The sequence below is a fragment of the Chenopodium album genome, chromosome 11 (genome assembly GCF_948465745.1).
Source record: "Chenopodium album chromosome 11, dcCheAlbu1.1, whole genome shotgun sequence".
In the NCBI taxonomy this organism is placed as follows: Eukaryota; Viridiplantae; Streptophyta; class Magnoliopsida; order Caryophyllales; family Amaranthaceae; genus Chenopodium; species Chenopodium album.
The window spans coordinates 54,705,805-54,719,217 of NC_137844.1; positions in this window are offsets into that span (position 1 = coordinate 54,705,805).

Consider the following 13,413-nt stretch of genomic DNA (forward strand, 5'->3'; position numbering starts at 1 on the left):
AATATTCCAACCATAGTTTATTGTTGATTTTGTGTGCTTAAAATGGCTAAAAAAAAATTGTAACAAAATATTCTGGGGATACACTGTTTTCTTTTATTTTTAAAATGAAAATTAAATCTCCATGAAATAAAGATGGAGAGAAACTGGGCAATAATTCTCTAACAACTAGCACTGTCAAAACGGTTTGACAGTTCGGTTTCGATTCGGTTTGAAATCGGTTCGGTATTCTATCGGGTCGGTTTGGAATCGGTTTAATTGTCTCACGGGTCGGTTTTGGTTCGGTTTAAATAGTTATCGGTTCGATTCGGTTTCGGTTTATTCTTAAGCGGTTTTAATTCGGTTCGGGTTGTAAACAGTTCGGGTAGTAAACGGTTCGGTGCAGACGGGTTGCGGTTTGTTAACGGTGCGGTGTAAACGGTTTTTATCCCGGTTCAAACAATTTCGGGTTGGAAACGGTTTCGGGTTAGAAACAGTTCGGTTCTTTTTTGGTTCAGTTTATAACTGGTTTGGTTCTTTTTCGGTTCAGTTTTTAACTTGTTCGGTTCTTTTTCGGTACAGTTTATAACTGGTTCGGTTCTTCGATGGTTTAACCACTTTAACGTTATTCATATCAGTTCCATTTCAAGTTTACTAAATTACGGTTCGGGTCGGTTTTCGGTTTCAAAAAATAAATTGTTTATCGAGTTGTTTGGATTCGGGCAGTTAAATGGTTTTGGTTTGAAATTTGATAGTACTTGCTAACCTTTTGCGTTCATAAGTTTTATATAAAGTCGCGAATCATTTCATATTTATTATTTAGGCATCATATTATAAACAAATTCTCATTGATTTTATAAATACATATTATGTTCTGTTTCAAGTTTAGTCATACTGATCTTACTAGTTTATTACGAAGTAGATTATAAGAGTTAGTGTATTAATGTATTATTGTGTTTACAATTAGGTTATTATATGCTTCTTATTTAATCATTTATATCATGACTAGAGGCAGTAGTGTTGCTAATAGTTTGAGGCAGGGCCTGAGCCTGCTTGTTTTGCTCTTGTTTGTGAACACTGATTATCCTTAATGAATGATTTGCCTTGCTATTTTAAAAAAAATATTCTAAGATTTCTAATATTTAATCCATTTAATTATATTCCCGTAAAAAAAAATCCATTTAATTATATAAAAAAGTTTGTAAACGGTTCGATTTAAAAGCGGTTTGGTTCATAAACGGTTCGGTTTATAACTAGTTCGGTTTACAAACAGTTCGGTTTTTAAATGGTTCGGTGCAAACGGGTAGCAATTTGCTAACGGTTCGGTGTAAGCGGTTTTTTTGCCAGTTTAAACGGTTTCGGGTTGGAACCGATTTCGGGTTAGATACGGTTTGGTTCTTTTTCGGTTCGGTTTTCTTTCAGTTCGGTTTATATTTGGTTCGGTTTGTTAACGGGTTCGGTTCTTATACGGTTTAACATTATTCGGGTCGATTCGGTTTCGGGTTTACTAAAATACGATTCGGGTCGGTTTTCGATTTCAAAAAAATCGGTTTTTAACCGGTTCAGTTCTCATTTGGGTCGGTCGGTTTCGGGCAGTTAAACGGTTTCGGTTTGAAATTTGACAGCACTACTAACAACAATAAATCACCCAATCAAAATAATTATTTTTAAAAAAAATAAATAAGATTTGGACAGATCCTAAATCTTTAGCTATATATTTAATTATTTTAACAATAATAAGGAATTATAGAGGGAATTTTGTCTCGGCTTTCAGCTCTAACTTTGGGTACTGCACGGCTTACAGGACAGAGAACATGGCACTGACTCGAGGTTTGGAACTAGCTCAGAATCTCCAAATTACGAACCTTGAAGTCCAGGTAGACAATTTGGCATGTGTGTAAGCGCTACAAACGTAAAAAGTTCCTAGAGGAGAATACATCCATGACATAATCTATTGTTAGAAGCTTTTGAATGACGACAAATGGAATGTAAGGGTGGCTCAATAATAGAATAGAGCGGCGGATTGGTTGACCAACTGCAAAGTCGTTCAAGATTCTCAATTAGATATTATTAATAATAATGTTCTTGCGGAACTTGGTCCCTTTGTAGATAGTTTTATTTATTTTTAGTTGTTTTGTTTTTGTTTCCTTGGCTTAAAGGGCTTTGTTCCTATTTTGAATAAAAAAAATAATGAGTTAAATTTACAAATAATCTATTAACTATTACTAAAACAGAAGTTGTTGACGTCACCATTGCCCACGTGTCGCTCTCTTAATAAAAATATTCCCGCCTAAATGCAATGATGATGTCATCTTTTTTTTTTTTTTTTTTGTAGAGCTATCATATTTAACATATTTGAGATTTAAATATTAGAAGGTTCTACCTTACAACTAAAACCTATCAATTTATCGTAGGAAATTGAAACAATTTTAAATAGCACACTAATAAATGACCTCCTACATTGAACTATGAATTAAACGACGCCGAATAGATACTATATCATAATTTTGATGAAAATAAAAGATTTTAAATTACAAAATGTACGTATTTCTTATTTATATTCATGTATAATAGCAATTTATTTTTTAAATGTACAAACTAAAAGTAGGTTTTATATAAACCGTGCATCGCACGGGTTCTAACCTAGTTACAATCTATCTATCTATCTATTACATATTACTAAAGGCGAACCTAAAGTGACACTTGACAGCATTGTATTGAGTATTTTCCCTCCAAAAGTATTTGCTTCAATAAAAAAAAAAAATAAAAAAAATAAAAAAATCTTACCATAATGAAGGATCATTGTATCTAAATAATGAGATTTGCTTTACATAAAATAAAATCTAAACTAAACTTTCTAAAATATTAAATTGTTAATTATAACTATTATATGTGGTTATTTTTATTTATATATTTCATACTTTCTAATAATTGGTGTCAAGTCCATAATTTTTTTATGTTGTTTTATAATTTTATTGTATTATAATTGCTCCGTATTAAACAACTGTTTATCTATTGCACATGATTAATGTTGTACTTCACTATATAATTTAGTAAAATCCGTACACTGCACGGGAATTTAACTAGTTCTATTTTATAAGTCAATTTATGAATACCTTAATTTGGTGCCTACCTAGCTTAAATATAATAAGTATATTGCTTTAATTACTCAATAATTGTTATATTGAGTAGTAGATGTTGCCATGTTGGTAGTTATTATGATAGAATATCCTAAAAGCAAACAATTATCTACATACTCTCACCTTGCATTCACGTATAAGCCTGAGGATCAAGAAGTGGAATAATAGTTAGTCCCTCTGATCCATCTTCCCCCTCCCTTCCCCAATCCCCCCCCCCCCCCCCCCCCCAAAAGTGTTGGGAGTTCGACCCTCACCCCCTCCCCTCTTGTAATAAGAGGGTCTCTCGTATCTTAGCGTTTTAAAAAATCATGTATAAAACCTAATATAACTGATTAAAAATAAATACTCCGTATTTAATTTATTCCTTAGTTCAAAGAGAACACTTAATCTCTCCTTAACAACATTTTTGTAATCTCAAGGCTCGAACTCATCGAAGAACTACACGACTATTATCCCCTTTTTTAAAAAAAATTCTTTACCATCTTATCCAATATGCGTTAGTGGTGGTTCATTTGGTCTCACACATTGAACAACAATTGAGCATGCATTGCCTACTAATTCCATAACTCGCAGCTCATATATAGTAGGAGTTCGAATGAAATATTCATTCATTACAGATTTACAAGTGTTTGGCCTATTGGCATCACACGTGTGACATGCCCTACAGTTGTAGGTAAAGCTTAATGTAGCAGCCATTTATAAGTTTCATGTAAATTTAATTTAGTGGCCAGCTCACCATCCAATCCCATGCATCATGATTAGGGGTGTCAATCGGTTTTGCGGTTCGGTTTTTGGTTTGGTTTATCGGTTTTCGGTTTACAACGGATCGGTTTTTAACGGGTTGGAATTATTATCGGGTTAGTTCGGATCGGTTTTAAATAATTTCGGGTCGGTTCGGTTAGGTTTGTTTTTATTACAATTTCTTTTCGGGTCGGATTCTAATCGGGTTGGGTTATAACTGGTTCGGGTCATAATCGGTTCGGGTTAAAGTCGGTCGGTTTAAAAACGGTGTTTGTCTGTTTAAAGCGGGTTATGGGTCAAAACATATCGGGTCCTAATCGGGTCGGGTTGCAATCGGTTCAGGTCATAATTGGCTCGAGTTGAACTTAGTCGGTTTGACAACTGGTTTTGCCAGTTTTGAACGGGTTACGTTAACGTATATATCCTAGTATATCCTCAACATTCTATAATTAGTTATTCCAATAGCTTTAATTAAGTCCCTTTTCTGTATAAAGATTTTCAGGATCAAATAATAATAACAAATCTAGAGTTAGCTTTTAGATTTTTTTAATACAATATAGTGTTCGGCTTTAAGTTACAGGTTGTAAACGATTTGGGTTTGTCGGGTTTTAGTCGGGTTTAATCGGTTTCGGTTTACAATGGGTCGGGTTGCTATCGGGTTCGGAAGTACTCGGTTCGGATTGTTCTTGGTTTCGGGTTGTATCAGTTCGGCTTGATAATGGGTACGGTTCATTAACGGTTCTCAAACATTCGGATCGGTTCAGTTTCAGGTTTTAAAAAAACGGGTCGGGTCGGTTTATGGTTTTAAAATAACAGGTTCATAGCGGTTCGGTTCCTTTTCGGAACAGTTCGAAACGGTTTGGATTCACCAGTTCGGGTCGGTTTTTGACAGCTCTAATCATGATTAACATATGTTGAGTTAGTTATTACGGATTTCTTTTGTTGTCCGTTCATCGAACCATGATCATGTACTACCTCTAGCTAAACAACCACCTATTTGCACACATAATGCTCTATTGCTCTAGCTCTATGCCTCAAGTTCGAATCCCGACTGTATATAAGAATTAAATATATTCGTAAAATGAAATAATCATTAAATATTAACTCTTAATCTTCCTTTAATCTTATATATATTGAAGACAGCAGTCATATTTATTTTCCATCAAACTAAAAAGTTAATGTATCAAGTTGTGGATTTGATTGCACCTATAATATAGTTGTTGCATACTTGTATTTAGTTACTATTCTAGCTATGGGAAATACTTGAACCCACGTGGAATACTCAAAATCTCCTACTCACATGAATTCTTTCACCTACTTGCTTTAAAATAGTCATATCAGTGATACTCATAATGATTTTAATTAGCTAGTTATGGGTGATTTTTTTTTAAATACTCCTTAATAATAATATTAAAAACATTTCCATTATTATTTATGGATGATGAGATGAACATCAGAACATGGTTCAATAGCTCACGTTCCACCTAACCACCCACATAATTGCACATTCATTGGCTATATGGCTTTTGTAGTGCTCTGTTGGAATTGCCCTGGCTATCTATCTTACTCGTATTACATTACTACTTTTACAAGTTGCAACCACATTCATGTAATTTATTCAATTGCATATGTTTAAAATTATAGGCTTTAGGTCTATCAATCTATCTTCCTTTTCATGTGGAAATGTTAACTAATATTATATTTTATATGAATTTCTAATGAAATTTCATTTCCAAAAATCCAATCAAATTCATATCTTAAATATCCCTTTTCTTCATTTTTTTTTTTAAAAAAGACCCCTTTTCTTATTAATAAACAGGGATGTCTCGGAAATTTTAGAGGCCCCATGCAAAATAATAATTTAGGCCCTTCTTCAACAAGTTAAAAATTTTGTAAGCAACATTTTGTAAGTACAATTTGATAAACAATATACCAAGTATGGAGTATATTTCAATCATGTTGTAAGTACAATTTGATAAACAATATACCAAGTATGGAGTATATTTCAATCATGCTATTATACTTCGTATTTTATTTGTATCGATATTCACAAATTGTAATAGTAACTCAATAGCCAATACAACTTAAATTATATATTCATCAATATTCTATTTAAAATTTGTTATTCCCCTAAAGCTCTTTAATTTGATGCAAAATGAATTTCAGTAACAACATTGAATCAAGATGATAGAATTTATTAGATTTGCCTATTCATGTTTCATGCAATTGAATTTTCATGTACCAATTTCTTTTTCCTGATACAAATAATTGGAATTTTAATTGTTATCACATAATAGTTTTGAAATTGAAATTTAATCGTTCATACCCGATACTAATGTAGATTAGTGTTTGATGCAAATACTAATGTAGATTAGTCGTAATAAAGAGAAAACTTTTTTATTCCCAAAATTGACATCTTTACATTAAAAAAAAAAAATTAAAATGTATGTTAAATTTAAGGTAGACACTGAAACTAAGAGATTTAAAGAATGAAGAATTCGTTGAACTAAGAAATTAAGACAAGTTGATTTGGGAAATTGAGAATTATAATTAAGCGTGATTTTAGGAATTATAATTTATGATACTTTAATAAAATGGGGAAAAGAGAAAGTCATAAGTTAATTGATTCAGAATAATTAAAGAAAAGGAAATCTAGCCATTAATGAAAAACCCGACTCATTAATATTTAGGCCCCTAATTTTGGGGCCCTGTGCCTTTGCACTCTTTGCACACCCTGACACCCCTATCTACGGGAGCTGATACACATACAATTGTTGTATGTGGGACCAGCATACAACACCAATAAAAAAGCACCACATCAGCAGGACCAAAAAAAAGAAGGGGGAAAAACTGGGGGGGAAATAATTCACCACTATGGCGCCATATCGCCACTTAAGCGGGAATGTTGGTGGCTGAAATAGCTGGCGTCATTAGCATTAATTACATTAGTATCTTGATTTTTTTTTTCTGAAAATTAAACCCATAAATATAGGATAATGTTCTAACTATTTTCAGTTTTAAAAGAATGCCGGAGAAGATGAACAAACCGCCAGAGAAGAAGAATAAACCGCCGGAGAAGATGATTAAAGCAACTAACCGCCGGCAAATTTTCCGGTAATTCAAAGTACATGAATTCGGGATGTTGTTTAATCCAGAATAAAGAAAATTGATTTTTTCAACAATCCATCATGTTCGATTCAATTTTAATTTGTATATAATTTTTATTTCATCCACCATGTTTATGGGTTTTTCATATTAGAATATAAACTCCTATACATAATATAGAATTTGTTCGATCAATTATTTATATTTAAATAATCTTATGTAATTTTTCCAATTCTTCAGCTTTTACTGAAATTATAAACTCTTGTATAACCTGATTTATAAATAATATGTCAACAATTATATCTGAAATAAACAATTAAACATGTCTTGATATGAAGTTCTTGCGACGTCCCTATCTCATCCAGTGATTGATATTTTTTTTAGTAACAATAACAATTTCTTTAGTAAGAATTGGCAAGTGAAATCAATAATGAAATAATAGTAATTGTTCCGTTTAATTAAGGAAAATTGTTGACAAATCTTTGCTGTCGTTAGATATTGTCTTCAAACATTTATTGAATATTAAAATTATATTATGTACATATTTGTGACAATAAACGACATGGGAATTGGCATAGGGTAAATTATATTATGATTAAGGAAGGGATCAGCCTAGAAACCATGTACGATTATTGTGTGTCTATGTTTGATATTGTTAACCAATTTTGTAGAATCACTAACAAATATTGCGAGATTCACCTTGTAACATTTTGAAAATATATTGTATCGGCCTTTTGTGATATATTCATAAGAGTAGTTACAATTCAATAAGGTTCTGTTACTAGACAAAACACAAACATACTAAAATGTCCAAATTATAGTTTTATTACGTTCATAGTTACCAAATATTGACTATTAATTAAATTAAAATGTGTTGGATACAAAAGAACCTATACATATCCTCCTCCCTCTCCAAGTGTTATTCTTGTTTGACCCATGGGATATTTTATTTAATATAAAAAATAATTACTCTAACAAAATTTCTATCTATTTTTAACTTAGGAATTCAAATACTCAATGTCAAAAGTATAAATACCGTTTCATTAATCATAAGTGAAATATAACATTAATTTATTAACTGAAGTCATGTGTTTTCATTTGTAATAAGCAAAAACTGTTTTGTCATATTGTAATAAGCAAGTATTGTACAACGGTAAAACACTAGTATAATACATGTGAAATTACACGGTCTTAATAGATCAAAAATCAAATCTCTCACAATCAACTAAGGTTAACTTAATGCGTAATAGTTAAATTATTTACGTTAATTGATTATTCATTAAAATAAAGTGTACTCATGTTATCACAGTATTCTACATTCCTCATATCATCTCTAAGGTTTTTGGTAAATTATGAAAAGTATAAAGTATTTATATACTCCAATTAAAAAGTAAATTATATTGATTAATTGTTATTTTATTCAATGCTTACTATTGATGTAAAACTGGATTGATATTTACTTGATTCACTTTGCTTGAGTTACTAAATAATTTGCTTGAGTTACTAAATAATTCACTGCGTGAGTTACTAAATAATTTTCTTGATGCAACATTGTAGTTACTAGCTTCACTAGGATAGGATTTACTGTAACTAAAGGAGTGGGGGCCCAGATTGTATCTCGGCTTCCCACTAATTTTTTGTAGGTTGTATGACTTTGTCTAGTTTTGAGATAATAATAATAATAATAATAATAATAATAATAATAATAATAATAATAATAACATAGGATTTGTTACACTTAGAGGAGTGGGGATCCAAATTCCATCAATTGATATCGATAAGCCATAATTAATTACATTCCGAATAAGTTATCCTTGAATGAATAAGGACATAAAACCAATGTTGTGAACTTACAAATTGATAAGGTTTTGTTACCACAAAAAAACACAATTATCAAAAATTAAGGAAAAATAGTACAATTCATAATGTAGCTTATTTTCCTTTTATTGTAAATTTTATTTGTGTTATAAATAAGGACATCGCACTTATGGATCAGTACATTGTTCATATACCTTTAATGTGTAAATGGGTACTAAAAAATAAACAAAGTACAAGGCCTAAAAATGAAACATTTAAATGGTTACTAATTAATGATATATCTAGTACAACCAATATAGAATTGAGACAAATTACTGATTAATAGGGATCTATAAGTCATCTAACGAATACAAGTATAATGTACTTTAATACTTTGCAAAACAAGTACAAGTATCAAATTATTAAATTATTACCCTAGTGTTGTAATATTAATAATGATAATACAAATTATAACCCTAGTGTTGTAATACTAATAATGATAATACAAATAATACTAATAATGTGTCATAAACAATGCAAATATACATTTCTACTTATTTTTCTCCGTCATCACTGTTGGAATTTGATAATATCTTCATGTATATTGGTAATACAAATAATACTAATAATGTGTCATAAATAATGCAAAATACCTTAGTAACTCATTTACAATTCAACTTAATTTTCTATAATAACTGTTGGAATTTGATTCATCATCACTACATGGATCAAAATTCTCTAGCCTTTTATAAATGACAATGTATAAAGTTGTTACAATGTATAATGACAATGTATAATGACAATGTATAAGGTTGTTACAACCACCAAATACAAATTCACTAAATAATCATATCTATAAAATAAATTTTTGAAGTAATTCTACTAATGTAGACATTGAGTCAGTTGGCTATTAGTTACAATATTTTCTAGTAACCACAACATTTTAATTGATATTGGCATTGTATACTATTGTAATTTATACTCTCAAATGAATTAAACAAAAGAATAACTAAATAATAATAATAATAATAATAATAATATCGGCACAACGTTGTTCGTGACACCCTAGTTGATATTTGTTTTCGGTCTGGGATTTCTGCTCGAAAGGAGGTTAACGTTGGGTTGACTGGAGGGAACGACGGGGCTCTACGACCAGCAGATGTGCTGTTTTATTCCTGGAATAAAGGTCTTGATGTATGTGTTGACTCGACGGGTCTTCACCTTTAACACAATCGGGGTTGTCTAACTTCATTCTTGTTCGTGGTGTGTCAGTGGTGGCTCAGCGGAAGCGGGACAAGTATGAGGCGCGTTGCAGGGCTATTGGCTATGGTTTTCTTCCTTTCTCCTTTTCTTCGTTGGGGGAATTAGAGAAAGATGCTATTCCGTTGCTGAAGCGGGTACAAGCATTCGCTAAAACTCAGGATATTGGTACTCGTGCAGTTGCTCACATTTTCAGCAGGATCAGGTTTGCCATAACTAGAGGGGTGGGAGCCCAGATTGTATCTCGGCTTCCCACCAATTTCTTGTAAATTGATTGACTTTGTAGGTTTTTTGATATAATAATAATAATAATAATGTGTTTGTAAAAGTGATAAAATAAGAAGAAGAAGAAGAAGAATGATAAAAATAATAGCGATAATAATTTAATAATGATATTTCATCTTGCAATAAGGAATTTTTTTTTATCAAACTAGTTCATTACAATATTAAAGCAAAAGGAATGTTTATTTGTGACATTTTTCCGAATCTATCTACATGAAATTTTCAATTTACAAGTCGATCACTTGTGATCTTATTCAACGTTTGATTATTGATGTGAAATTCTATTATTATTTACTTGATTACCTCTACTAATTCTCTTTCATTTCTTATTACTTTCCATTGATTATGTCTTTCTCATATTATCTAAACCTCCAACGATTTGATAGGGGTGGCCCTTCTCAAAACAAGAAATTATTTGAAAGAAATACAATTAAACAGGACCAATGTTGATTTAAAATTACAAATTCCACTTATGTAACTATAATTATAAAAAAAAATTACACAAGATTATTGTAAGGGTTACAACAAAAAATATAGAATAGAAAAATATGGGCTAGTGAGGAATCGAAATCGGAATCATGTAACAACATGCCAATGTTTGCATATCTATCAATTAATCAAAGCTTTCATCATATAGCTTCTTTTGTTACTAAAAAAATTTCAAACAATATATTATGAACTATTATGTCGTTTTCATATATGAGCTTACCAAACATAGCTTCATGTGTTACTAAAATATTAACAAACAACAATATTCGAAATTATTGGGGATTTTCCGCCATTGTCCACGACCTTACACCATTGGGGGTTTTCCTCCATTGTCCACGACCTTACACCATTTCCTACCATTATTGTTCTGGGCTTTCAAATCTCATATTTATTTATTAATCAATAGGTTAATTATGTGTCTTTAACAATGATTGTAATTTCAAAACAAAATCCAAAATCAATTTAAATCGAGAGGAAGAACAAGAAGACTCATATCAGTAGTTCAATAGAAAAAAAGGGTGTATATTGTGCAAATAGACTCATTTCCTTAATTGGAGACGATTATTGGAGGAAGAATAGGTCATTTTAATTGCATATAATTAAACAAGTTTACACCAGTTTACATCGTTAATTAACACTCGAAATTCTTAATATTCTTAGGAGGTTTAATTTTTCCAATTAAATTCGATTAATTTGTCCAATAATATTGATTAATCAATTAATCTGACTGGAGGATGTATATTCAAAATTCTATAATGATAATGAAGCAGCTTCAAAGTTTTTTTTTTCATCTTCCATGGTCGCCTTTTCGCTAGTTCTTTGTAGTGCTGTTCATTGTACAATAAGATCGATTACTCGATTAATCTGACTGGAGGATGTATATTCAAGATTCTATAACGAAAATGAAGCAGCTTCAAAGTTTTTTCTTCATCTTCCATGGTCGCCCTTTTGCTAGTTCCCTGTAACACTGTCCATAGAATTACAGAAATGAATTTTTTTTAAAAAAAAATAAAAATAAATTAAATTAATAGCTTTGGAAATGACAAAATATTTGAATTTTAAACATTAAGTTAAATTAGAAATTTCAATTCAAATTTGAATGGAAATTCAAAACTAGTGGAAATTGGGCCTAAATTAACAACCAATGAAAATATACCATGCAATATTGTATGTGGGTCCCACATACAATATAATATTTATATGTGTAGCCTTTTCGCCTATCTACAGGCCTGTTAATAAATCTCCAATAAGAAATAGTTTATTGTTAGTTAACCCTAGGCAATCGTGTAAAGTATAATGCCATTGAGCTATGCAAATGATTTCGAGATTAATTTGACCTATTGTTTATAAATCTCATCATATCATTCATATGCCATTGTCGTAGATGATGAGCAATCGAGCACAAAATGATACATATTCTAATAATACAATTTCTTCGCACATGAATAATATGCCACATTTATTTAGTAGTTTGTTATTTAATTTATAACATACCACCAACTTTTTTCATGAAACTACTTCGTATTAAATTTTGGGGAAAATATTTCTCTATATTTTCTCATTGTAATTTCATCCCATTCATTCTCTTCGGTCACATTACAATATATATAGACAATAGGAATAACTAACCCTAATATTCATTATCATCTAACTTCCCATAATATATCACATACGAAGTATATCTTTTCACAAGATATTCTCTAGTTAGCATATTATGATATTATCACAATATAATATCACTATAATATCTTTAGTCTCATATGATATTATTCTCATAATATCATATCAACTTACACATTCCTATCTCAATACCCTCCCTCAAGTCGGAGGTGTAGATATCGAACGTTCGACTTGGACAATAAAATAAAATTTGCATCATTAATCTTGAACTTGAATACTTGATCATGCCACGTTCTTCCTCTTCATTAAATCACCAAATTCTACCATGATCAACATAGTCACAAAAAAAATCAATTTCTCATAAAAAAAAATTAAATCGTGAACTCTCACAATAATTTTGTATTGGACGCAAATAATGAATAATGCGTGCAATTGATCACTCCTCTTACACGAATTCTCATGTTTAAGAAATTTTATTCCTTGATGAGAACGTCATTCTTTTCAAACCCATCTATTAAATTTTGGGGAAAATATTTCTCTATATTTTCTCCTTGTATTTTCCCATTCATTCTCTTCGGCCACATTAATTACAATACATATAGATAATAGGAATAACTAACCCTAATATTCCTTATTATCTTAACTTCCTATAATATATCACATACTCCCTCCGTCCCTTATTTACATTCCTGCTTTTCTTTTTGGGTATTTCAAAATTACATTCCTACTTTCCTTTTTTAGTAAGTAATTTTTTAACAAATATCCCAAATTATCCCTATTTTTCTGTTTTGTAATTAATGCTTTCTCTATTTTCTCACTCTTTTTTTTCTCATTCTCACTCTTATTAATGCCTTTAAAAAATTTAGAATCCACGTGCATCACTTTAGATGAATATGATTGGTCCTTTTAATTTTTCACCAAAAAATGTTATTGATCCTTTTTCTTTTCAAAGGATTGATGACATGTGCATCATTAAATATTATTCAATCTTTGTTTTTTCAAA